At 55.1% G+C, this 12,251-nt stretch overlaps 1 protein-coding gene across 7 annotated transcripts in view; it reads left to right on the top strand.

The window, feature by feature from the left end:
* Nucleotides 1-12,251, top strand: part of WDFY2 (WD repeat and FYVE domain containing 2) — a 157,646-nt gene that overhangs the window by 35,764 nt on the left and 109,631 nt on the right. The window lies entirely within an intron of this gene.

Below are 12,251 nucleotides of genomic sequence, written 5' to 3'. Positions count from 1 at the left end.
GGCGGGCCGCCCGGTCTCTGACCCGGAGAGCTTCGCGCCTTAGAGGTGGCGACGCGCCCTGGGGCCCGCGGTCAATGTCTGGGGGCGGCCTGCGCTGGAGCGTGCGGCCGCCGACCCGGGGACCCTGACGCGGCTGCTGCCTCCCCGCGGGGCGCCCCGTCCGCACAGGGCACCGCTGGCATTTCCTGGGCCCGCAGCGCCGCGGTAGGAGGGGGCGGCCGGGCGGGCAGGGAGGGCCTGGGGAGCCGGCCTCGTGCTCCCGGCCTCGTGCTCCCAGCCTCGGGCTCCCCGGCCTCGGGCTCCCCAGCCACGTGCTCCCGGCCTCGGGCTCCCCGCCTCGGGCTCCCCGCCTCGTGCTCCCGGCCTCGGGCTCCCCGCCTCGGGCTCCCGGCCTCGTGCTCCCCGCCTCGTGCTCCCGGCCTCGGGCTCCCCGCCTCGGGCTCCCCGCCTCGTGCTCCCCGGCCTCGGGCTCCCCAGCCACGTGCTCCCGGCCTCGTGCTCCCGGCCTTGGGCTCCCCGCCTCGGGCTCCCCAGCCACGTGCTCCCGGCCTCGGGCTCCCCGGCCTCGGGCTCCCCAGCCACGTGCTCCCGGCCTCGTGCTCCCGGCCTCGTGCTCCCCGCCCTCGGGCTCCCCGCCTCGTGCTCCCCGCCCTCGGGTTCCCCGCCTCGTGCTCCCCGGCCTCGGGCTCCCCGGCCTCGGGCTCCCCAGCCACGTGCTCCCGGCCTCGTGCTCCCGGCCTCGTGCTCCCCGCCCTCGGGCTCCCCGCCTCGTGCTCCCCGCCCTCAGGTTCCCCGCCTCGTGCTCCCCGGCCTCGGGCTCCCCAGCCACGTGCTCCCGGCCTCGTGCTCCCGGCCTCGGGCTCCCCGCCTCGGGCTCCCGGCCTCGTGCTCCCGGCCTCGTGCTCCCGGCCTCGGGCTCCCCGCCTCGGGCTCCCCGCCTCGTGCTCCCGGCCTCGGGCTCCCCGCCTCGGGCTCCCCAGCCACGTGCTCCCGGCCTCGGGCTCCCCGGCCTCGGGCTCCCCAGCCACGTGCTCCCGGCCTCGTGCTCCCGGCCTCGTGCTCCCCGCCCTCGGGCTCCCCGCCTCGTGCTCCCCGCCCTCGGGTTCCCCGCCTCGTGCTCCCCGGCCTCGGGCTCCCCGGCCTCGGGCTCCCCAGCCACGTGCTCCCGGCCTCGTGCTCCCGGCCTCGTGCTCCCCGCCCTCGGGCTCCCCGCCTCGTGCTCCCCGCCCTCAGGTTCCCCGCCTCGTGCTCCCCGGCCTCGGGCTCCCCAGCCACGTGCTCCCGGCCTCGTGCTCCCGGCCTCGGGCTCCCCGCCTCGGGCTCCCCAGCCACGTACTCCCGGCCTCGGGCTCCCCGGCCTCGGGCTCCCCGGCCTCGTGCTCCCGGCCTCGTGCTCCCGGCCTCGGGCTCCCCGCCTCGGGCTCCCTAGCCACGTGCTCCCGGCCTCGGGCTCCCCGGCCTCGTGCTCCCCGCCTCGTGCTCCCTGGCCTCGGGCTCCCCAGCCACGTGCTCCCGGCCTCGTGCTCCCGGCCTCGTGCTCCCCGCCCTCGGGCTCCCCGGCCACGTGCTCCCGGCCTCGTGCTCCCGGCCTCGTGCTCCCCGCCCTCGGGCTCCCCAGCCACGTGCTCCCGGCCTCGGGCTCCCCGGCCTTGGGCTCCCCGGCCTCGGGCTCCCCAGCCACGTGCTCCCCGGCCTCGGGCTCCCCGGCCTTGGGCTCGGCTGGAGCCAGGTGCCTATGCAAGGCTGGGCCGCCAGGCTCCGTCCTCCCCAGGGCGCGCTCCCCGTCACATGGGGCCAGCAGGAGAGGCTCCAGGAGGTGTCCCCACCTCCGCCTCCAGGTGAGCTGGTGACGGTGGCCACCCCCACGCGGGCCGCGGGCAAGGACGGGCAGGGCCGCCCCGGGAGGAAGTGGACGGCAGGCCGCGGGCGGTGGCGGGGGCTGCACGTGCCCCGCGGCCCTGGGGCTGCGTCTGGGAGCCCGCGTCCCGTCCGGGCAGTTAGGACACACAGCTCCCCTGTAGGGGGTGGATCCTTTTCTCACCTACTGCAGTGATTTTTCCACTATCCCATCCCTCCCCAAGCTTGTACAATAGAGGAGCAGCGTAGACATGATTAACGGGCTGTGCTCCCCCTGTCCCCGAATATTCCTTTCAAGAGCCCTTGTTGGAGCGATTGAACCCTGTTTTGAGATAATGTGATAAGGGATGAAAGATCACCGGGAGGAGGGGGTTGGGGAGCCACTTAGGGTCAGGTGGATTCATCTAGTCCGGCTCCTCCAGGCACACACCTCTCGGGTAGCTGTGGACGACTACTGCTGGACTCGGATGGAAGGAGTTGTTCATGGCGGGAGTTCGAGTCCATCCGAGGGGCTCAGACCCTGCCCGCGTGTTGCCTGGGTGCGTGCAGCCCTGCGTCCCTGCTCCGTCCTCGCCGCCAATGGCGGGACCTTGTGCGCTGGGCTCCGTGGGTCCGACGAGGCCGCCTGGGCTCTGCTCTGTTTTCCTTAAATCCTCATGTGTTCGGCAGATGTGAGGCGAGCTCCTGACTCTCTCGGGCCCTCTCCTGGGTGGGGGATAACGTTAGCGAGCCAGACAGGTCCCTGCCACTGTGGGGAGAAATAAGCAGTAAGCATCATCGGTAAGTAAAGGGGGTGTCAGAGGTGAATAAGGCGCACGGAAGAAACAGCGCAGGGCCGAGGGCTGAGAGTGCAGGTGTGGGTTGGAGGGGAAGGCTCCACTTTTTGCCAAGGAATGTCCGGGCCGGCCCCGCTGGGGGTGTAAACCCTCCCAGCGAGGGCAGCCTTTGAGTGAAGATGGGGGGGGAGGATCTCGCCAGATGGGCTCCCCAGAGGGACTTCCTGGTCCTGGGAGCTGAGGCCCTGTGGCAGGAATGCCCCCATGGTCCGCAGGGAGGCCGCTGTGGCTGGGAGGAGAGTGCTGGGGCTTGAGGTGGGGGATCGCGTGGAACGAAGCATTGGAGACCTTGGAGACCTTGGAGACGTTGTGCAGATGGGGCTTGCCCAGGGGCAGGGTGGGCGGGAGGGGGCACAGGGGAGGAGGACCGGCTGGGCGGCCGGCCCAGGGCAGCGGCTTGGCCAGGACGCGGTGGCAGAGGCAGGGAGCGGTGCCGGGTTCTTCACCTACGCTCGGGTCATGCAGATCTGCTGGTGGTCTCTGGCCCGGCGTGTCCTGGGCCCACGCTCCCGCCGGACATTCCCAGGGTGGGCACGGTGGCGTCCTCCTCCTCTGTTAAGGGCACCGTGTCTAGCACTTGTTTGTGCAGCTGTTGCAGGTGCAGAATTCAGGTTTCTTGAGTTTGATCTTGTGTCTGGGCTGGATGGACGGCCGTGTTTTAAGCCTCGGTCATGTAATAAACAGGAAAAAGATGTATCTGTTTACCTTAAAAGTGATCATCTTCCTTAAAAAACAAACAGATATTTTAATACACAAACACTTTAATATTTGTTCCACCCAAGCCACCCGCAACCAAACCACCACGACGCTTGGTCCCTGCCCTTCCTAAGAGTCCATTAAAATCTTGCTCGGTCTGGAGGGCCCCGGAGTCCACGGAGTGGAAACCACGTGGAGGAAGGGCCTGGGACCTGAGCGCCAAGCAGAGAGAGGACCGAGGCTCACCCTGGGCGCTCGGCGGAAGCTGCCCCCCGTGGAGGGGCTTCCCCCCCACGGAGCCTTCCGCCCCCCACACCCCTGCCAGTGGCTTCCATGGGGTTGTTGTAGCGTTGTCGTACGTCGTTTGTCTAGTTATGAAGAAGCCCAGTGAAGAAGTTCTGGAGAAGTAGGAGAGAGGCCGTGGTTGGGGCCCTGGAGCAGCCCCTTCCCCGGCCGCCACCAGGCCCCTGACACCCCAGGGACCTTGCGGTGGTCTGCGCAGGGAGACGTGCTGGAGGGGAACTCGTATTTTAGAATTTCACTGGAAATCTCCAGCACTTAAATGGGTGACGGCGTGAGGCCCAAGTTTGTCTTTATTTTTTATTTTTTTTTAAGATTTTATTTATTCAGGGGACAGGCAGAGACGCGGGCCGAAGGCAGAGGCTCAAGCCCTGCACCCCCCGGGCTGGCAGCATTGGTGCAGCAGAGGAGCCGTTTGGTTCACATTCCTGCTTCCCGTCCCGTCGTGGGTGACGCCCGCGTCCGTTGACCTCCACACGGCCCCGCTCACCCTTTCCGGCGGCTCCTCGGGTCTGGCACGGGAGGTGTGGGAGGGCCGTCCCCACGCACGTCGGCCACCCGGAGGCTCGCCAAGTGGCTCCTTCCTCTTTCCCCACTGGTGGCTCAGATGGTTAATTTTGATCGACGATTAACAGCGTAAACGTTCATAGTTTGTTTGGTCTCGTGTGATGGAGCGTGTGGTTCCCGATTCCTGTGACTGACGGGCCGGGCCGCAGAGGGAGCGAAGCGAGCCGGACGCAAGTTTGCATTTCAGTGAATCTCTGTCGGCGAGTTTTGTGAATCTGATGTTTACGACTCTCTGGTGCCTCTCGTGACGTTAGTAAAGACAACAGCAGTACAGGCGGGGGCACCGGGGAGGCTCCCGGTGGAGCGTCTCCCTTGGGCCTGGGGTGTGGCCCGGTCCCGGGATCGAGTCCCGCGTCGGGGTCCCCGCAGGAGCCCGCTTCTCCCTCTGCCTGGGTCTCCGCCTCTCTGTGTGTCTCTCATGAATAAGTAAAATCTCTAAGAAACAAACAAACAAACGTAAAGGCAGAGCCTCACTTCCGCCCTTTGTGGATGGACCAGAGGAGGGAGGAGGCGCTCCTAGGGCACGCGACGCCCCACGGCCTCCCCGCAGCGTGGCGGGCTCCGCGGGGTCCTCCCACTGGGCATTTGTAATGTCTGCGCAGGGCCTTGGGGCTGGCGGCCCGCAGGTACCGGGGAGGGCCCAGCTCAGGATGGGCCCTGCGGCCCTAGGCGCCGTCTGGGACATGACCGTGTGCTCGCCAGAACGTTCCCGCGCGCTGCGTCCATGTAGGTGGCCTTAGCGTGCGCTCGCAGGCTCCGTGGCCTGGGGTCGGCAGGGGCTTGCCCGCAGTATTTCTCAGGTGTCCTTCGGCTCCGAGATTGAAACTGAGACTCCGATCCCGGTGTTAAGCTGAGGAGGTGCCGCCTCGAAGGAGGCCTGGGGGCTCCGGGATTAGGCTCCGCCGCGGGAGGCCCCTCGCGCTGTCCGTCCGTCTGCCGGGGGGAGGGTTGGCAGGAGGGAGCCGCTGCGGCCCGCCCGGCCCGTGGAGGGTCCCCGCTCCGCCTTGGTCTCTGCACGCTCATTCTGTCTGCGGTGGACTCGGCACAGACGGTCGCCGCTGCTAACGAGGAACCTGACGGAGCTGGACCCCTCGGAACCTGATGCATCATCACCAGGGACCCGTCTTCGTGTCACCTCCATGGGACATGACTCAGGAAAGGAGAAGTTCGCTATTGGCGAAAAATGCGTTTCAGTTCCCGGATTTAATGTGATTTTAGGGAGGCCTCTTGAATGGTTAAGGTTTCAAGTTCTTCACTGCAACATGCTCCGTTTGTCTATTTGAACTTTCCTGTATTGGTCTGTGAGGGCTGTAGTCAGTAATCGCGAAATAAAGGCAAATAAAAGGGAACTAGCCTAGAAAGTGTCACAGGCTACGTAGGGGATGATCATCAACGACATCGCCGCTCACTTGTTGTGTGCAACTATTATGCATGTGGCGTGGACTCGGGACACTAGTACCTGTGGCGGATCAGTGTGAAAGGTCTAGCTGGAAAACAAGAAACAAAGTCCCTGCGTCATTGCGGCCTAGGGGTCATCCAGCCCTTTCTTCAGTGGTACTTCTCTTTTCGTTCCGTTGAAATATGGACTTACTTGCTTTTCAGTCTATATGAGTATTCACATTCTTACAAAAAATATGGAAATTCTAAAAAAGTATAGGAAGCAGGACATAAGAAACCACCATGCTACAGGAGCCACTCTCAGCAGATTTCTTTTAGTTTCTTTTTTCTCCAATTTTAGTATAGTTTTATGTATACAGTCTCACAGACTCTGTATTTGCCCAGCATGGTGTCCCCCAGCACCCCGACGAAGGTCATCGGGTGGAAAAATGGAGCCTCAGCCATGGAAGATACATGGGAGCCACTGAGTCAGCCTGGAACTGCCTTCCCTTCTGGCTTTTTTGTTTAAATCGCTGTGGTTGGAAATCTGTTATTTGCAGCCCAAATCATCCTAAACTGAGAAAACTGCCTTGAATTTATTCATTCTTCCCACGCATGATTCCTTACTGTCGCACCCAGTGAGCGCAGAATCCATACTGGGTGACACACTGCCTTTCTCTCCTCATAGCACACAAAATTGCTACCTTTTCTTTATCTCCCTTAATTTTTTTATATTTAAGTAATCTCCACACACAAGACAGGGCTTGAACTCACAACCCTGAGATGGAGAATCGTATCGTACACTCCCCTAAAGGAGCCAGCCGGGCGCCCCTTGGTTCCTTATTTTTTGTTCCATGTGACTATAGAATAAATTCCTCTAAGTGGAATTTCTGGGTCAAAGATTATATGCTTTTTAAGGTTTCTGACCTCGAAGGGTTTCCTTTATTTTCTTGTCAGCTCATCATAAGACTTTAAGAATTTTTTTTTTTTTTAATGAGTTTTTGGTGTTTTAAACTGGTGGAGTTTCCCTCTTTCTTTCTTCTCCTTTTTTAACGTGTTTGGTTCACCACAGCGCCTGCAGTGTTACTTCTTTCTTTATATATACTTTTTTGAGCAGTTACAATGTACTTGGCACTTTTTGCAAACATTTCCTCATTTAATAACCCCAGGGAATAAGTGGTATTTCCTTTTTTTTTTTTTTACCCAGTTTGTGAGAGGGTAGGGGTGTTTTGTAGGGGTGTTTGACCACTTAGTGTTCACTGAATATTTGGTCTTACCTGGCATTTTGTGTTAGGTTTTCACATTATCCTTTCTTATTATTTACCTTTATCTAAGTTTTGTTTTGCTTTGTCATTTTCCTCTCTTTTAAAGTAGAAAAAGAATTTTATCTGTGACTTGGGAGTTCAATGTCCAGTTTTTGTTCAGATTATGAGTACATTTAAAATTTGAACTTATTGGGATCCCTGGGTGGCTCAACGGTTTGGCGCCTGCCTTTGGCCCAGGGCGCGATCCTGGAGACCTGGGATCGAGTCCCACGTTGGGCTCCCGGTGCATGGAGCCTGCTTCTCCCTCTGCCTGTGTCTCTGCCTCTCTCTCTCTCTCTCTCTGTGACTATCATAAGTAAATTAAAAAAAAATTTTTTTTTAAAATTCAAAATTTGAACTTATTTAACATTGGAGCAGTATCTGTGGAGTCCCCATAAGCCACGAGTGCTTTGGCACGCTGCTTCCTCCCTCCCTTCCTCCCTCCCTTCATTCCTTCCTTTCTTCCTTCCTTCTTCTTACTGCCTGAATTTTGTTGAAATAATTAGAAATGTGTTTGTTCATACTTTTTTTTACGTTTTGCTCTTTTAAGCATCATTGCTGAATATTTCCATCATTTCAACACCATTAGTAGTGTTTTGTTAGCTTTATTGTTCGCTGCTATTTCTTGCATACTTCTTTGTGTCTATATTTCTTTTTTTTTTTTTTTTTTTTTAAGATTTATTTATTTGAGAGAGAGAAAGAGCAAGTGATAGGACGGGTAGAGGGAGAGGGAGAGAAATCCCCAGGCAGACTCCCTGCCGAGCACAGAGCCCTATGTGGGCCTTGATCCAGGATCCTGAGATCATGACCTGAGCCAAAATCAAGAATCGGCCGCTCAGCCAACTGAGCCAAGTATGACTACTCTTCTGTAGATCTTCTACTCTCTTGAGTTCCTTATTCTAACTTATTTTTTTCAATTGCTTGTATGTCCTCCCTTCCTTGAGAATTTTCTTTCCAGAGGCACCTGGGTAGTGGCTCAGTCTGTTGAGCATCTGACTCTTGATTTTGGCTCAGGTCATGATCTCAGGTCATGAGATCCAGCCCCGCGTCAGGCTCCGCGCTCAGAGGGAGCCTGCTTGGGAGTCTCCCCTCTCTCTTCGCCTCCCTCCCCCAAAAAACAAAACTTTTTCCCCGGAAAGGGTCTATGGAAAGTGTATTTTTTTCTTATGTATTATATGTTTTTAATTTCTTATATTTCTTACGTATTTTTAAATATTTCTTGGCTTTCTAATAATAATTAATAGTACTGATAATTTAGCTAAGTCTAGACTTCTTAGGTCACTGTCTCTTCCCCTCAGAGTCCTGTAAGTCTTACTCCATCGTCCTTTAGTGGTTAGTGCGGTGGATGAGAAGCTTGATGTTTATTTCATTCATGTTCCTTTTTATTGTCGTTAATAAATCTTGGTGGAGGTTCAGATGTCTTTATTTTTCCCCCAGCATTCAGAAATTTTGGGATGTGTGGCTCTTTCATGATGAATTCTTCCAAGCTCTGAATGGATAATTTCAGTCTTAAAAACTGACTTTTAAGTTCTGTTTTTTTCCCCCATTATTTGCTTACTTACTATTTCTCCTTTACACAACCATGATTTCTTCCTGGTTCATTTTCTCTTTCAGAATTTCAATCATGCACGTATTGGAGCTTCTGGATCTGTTATTCTAGAGCTGTCTTTTCTTTTAGATTTTATTTATTTATTTATTCATTCATTCAGAGAATGCACACGTGTGAGCAGGGGGAGGGGCCAGAGGAGAGGGAGAGAGAACCTCAAGCGACTTGTGCTGAGCGGAGCCCGGAGCCCGAGCCCGTCGTAGGGCTCGATCGTGACCTGAGTTGGCTGCTTACCCGACTGAGCCCCCCAGGAGCTGTCTCTTCACTAGTAGTTTCCAGTTTTTCTGCCTTTCCCTGTGAGTTTTGGGAGATCTCACCGAGCAGCTACATGTCCGCAGGTTCCCTTGGTTTTCTGTGGTGGCCAGTCTGCATTTCACTGCCTGTTTTTTAGGCCTCCAGTTCCACCTTTTGCCTTCGACTTATATTCCTTGTTGCTCCTTTTCACCTCTCACCCTTCTGACATTTGTAGCAGCGATTCACTGTTCTTTTGGATCTTAACCGAGAATGTAAATTTTAAGATTTGTAAACCTGTCTTTTTTCTTGCAGTTGCCCAAATTATTCAGATTATTCTACTTGTCTTAAAATATCGGAGTCTTTTCTCCCATCTCCTTTGCCAGCTTCTCTGTTGGCTCCTCTGCCAAGCGCGGTCTGGTCTGTTCAATATTGGTAACTGAAATATGCTTTGTCAGGGGTTGTGTAGGTCATTGTTCAGTTCTTTTCATCATAGGCAGAAATCGGGGAAAGCTGGATGCATTGTACTTTCTCATCAGCAGCCCGGGTCCCAGTGGTCTGTGTGGGGTAGGGATGGAGAGTGGGCAGTGGGAGACAGCTGCAGGGCGGAGTACCCCTTTGTTGAGGAACAGTCTCCCTTTTGTGCTGCACTGGCAGCTCTCGGCCGACTGGAGTAGTTTCCCTGCCCCCTGAATAGCTGCGTGGCCTGGCACCCAGGCAGGAGCTCCAGCACAGCCCTTTGTCCCCGCTGGTCCTGCTTCCAGCCTCTGCTCCAGTTCACAAGCTCTTCGCACCGTCTGGAGAGGGGCCCCGGGTGGACTTGGGCCCTCTGCGTAGTGGATGCTTAAGAGTTTAAGTTGAGCCCCCTCCTGGCCTTGCTGGTCAACATTGGGCCCCTTGTTTAACCCTCTGAAGCCAGCTTATGGGTGGATGTGACAATATTGAAATTTGTCGACAGCTTGAGGCACTTCGTTGGTCTTCGAGCTCTCAGTAGCTGGTGAATGGCAGCAGCTTTGTTGCTAATGCTGTTCCAGGGACTGGCTGCTGGTTGGGCTCTCCTGCCTCTGCTGACTCCTCAGGGGTTCACGATGGTGGATGGGTCTCTTAGCTGGCCAGTTGGCGGTGAAGAATGATCCTTACGGAGTTGGCTGGGTCATTTTCACAAAAAGTGATGAGAAAAGGGAGTCGTATGCATCATACTGGTTCCAGGTGGTTCCATGTAATTCTTTATTTTATTTTTATTTTATTCTTTATTTTATTTTATTCTTTATTTTATTTTTAAAGACCTATTTATTTGGGGGGGGGGGAGGGTGCATGGTGCCTGTGTGAGCAGGAGAGGGGCAGAGGGAGAGGGACAGAGAATCCTCAAGCCGTCTCCCACTGAGCATGGAGCCTGATGTGGGGCTGCTGAGATCATGACCCGAGTTGAAATCAAGAGTTGGACACCTAAAGGACTGAGCCACCAGGCACCCCTCACATGTAATTCTTTAAACCAGTGCGATTTGTTTTAATAAATGGTGTGAGGTAAGGGTCCACTTTTCTGGAAAGAAATAATTAGGGTAGCAGCTTTTATTGTATAATTTAACTTTCCTCCATTATTTTTAATAACTTGTTAGTGTGCTCATTAGTATATATGCTTGAGTCTGTTTCTGGGCTTTTATTTTTTTCCACTGGTCAGTCTATTTAATTGCTATCATGCCATGATATTTGAATCTTTCTTTCTTCAGTGGTAGGCATGGGGTTTGGAGACAGGCTGCCAGGGTTTGAATCCTGGCTCCTTTTATTCCTAAGAGCTTAAGTAAATTACCTAACCTCTGTGTACCTCAGTGTTATAATCTTGAACACGGATATAGTGTAAAGCTTAAATAGTTGTCATCAAGTAACTAAAACTGAGCCTTGGTTAGTATAGTGCTCCCTAAATGTTATTATTACATCTCAAATCTTTTACCATATACAACCCAGATTTTTTTAGTTTTGAGTCCACCTTTTAAAACTGGAAATCAAAAAACTGTAAAAGATTCTCTTCTTCATGATCATCTTTCCTCTTTATTTCTAAGCAGAGATGTGGCTTCAATTCTATAAATAAAAGCACCAAGAACTCATAGTGTAGTCTTGCAAAGTCCTGGAGTGTGTTTTTGAGAAAGAGTGAATAAAAACCTGCCTCTGGGCTCTTGAGGGCTGGGACCCCGTTTATACCCTCTTAGTATAGTACCAGTCCTGGTTTGAAATACGTACCTGCTGCATGCTTTCCAAAATGAAGGAGAAGTAATACTTTAGCCACTCATTCATTCATTTATTTAAGATTTTATTCATTTACTCATGAGACAGAGACGCAGGCAGAGGGAGAAGCAGGCTCCATGCAGGGAGCCCGACGTGGGACTCGATCCTGGGACTCCAGGATCCCTGGACCGAAGGTGGCGCTAAACCTCTGAGCCACCCGGGCTGCCCTACTTTAGCCTTTTAATAAACAAGAGTTGTAAAAAATACCCTGAGGGGCGCCTGGGTGGCTCAGTCGGTTGAGCATCTGACTTCGGCTCAGGTTATGGTCTCAGGGTCCTGGGATCCCGCACTCAGCAGGGAGTCTACTTGTCCCTCTCCCTCTGCCCCTCCCCTTGCTCGCGCTCTCTCTCAAATAAAATCTTTAAAAAAAAAATAATGAAACTGGGTTAGAGTCGATTAAACTTTTTCACATTTGCAATACGAGTGGAAAAGCCTGATCTTTCTCAAGATACTCAGGGCCAGGAAATAAATTTAGTGGAGCGAGGAGAACTTGTTGGCTAAAGCATTTTCGGTGTACTGATCCAAGTGGTCGATGTGTTATGATTGGACGAAGTGGATTTTGTCCACACTGACAAGGCGCGGGTGGAGAAGCCCCATAGGAAGCCCCCGTTCTTTTCAGGGGCCTAAGAGGAGTTGGGAGAGAAATGAAGAAGTGGTGGTGGTTTTCTGTGCCGGCCTGTAAGGGTCGCAGCCCCGAGAGGCCGAGAGGCCTTGCCTGAACAGCTCGCGGTCTGGTCTGTCTCGCGGCCTCTGGGCCTGCTAGACCTGCCTCAAGTGCTGTGCAAGGGGCTGTAAATGCCCACCGGCCGTTTCTTTGCTTCCTGTCTTCTGTTACTAACAGTGAACATTTCACCAGGCTTCCTGCATGTCCCCTTCGGTGCGCACAGTCTGCTCTGCTCCGAGTGGCCAGACGGCCTCAGAAATAAGGTGGAGGCGAGGGAGACGGAGGCTTCCAGGTCAGGCCCCCGGAGGGAGGCCTCCGGGTCTTCCCTTCACCGGCTGGGGCCCGGGGGGTCGGCGAGTGCACACTGCAGCTCCTCACCTCTGAAATGGAGATGAAAACAGGATTCCACCCCCCCCCCCGCCCCCCCAAGGCAAGTGAAGAACAATGTCTCTTATGTAAGCGATGCCCAGATGGTGGCATCCTAGTTTGGGCTGTAGTAGCAAATTCCCATGGATTGGGTGGTGTTCCCGTGG

Source organism: Vulpes vulpes, chromosome 6 (genome assembly GCF_048418805.1).
Source record: "Vulpes vulpes isolate BD-2025 chromosome 6, VulVul3, whole genome shotgun sequence".
NCBI classification, from domain to species: domain Eukaryota; kingdom Metazoa; phylum Chordata; class Mammalia; order Carnivora; family Canidae; genus Vulpes; species Vulpes vulpes.
This window is presented reverse-complemented; position numbering and strand designations above follow the sequence as displayed.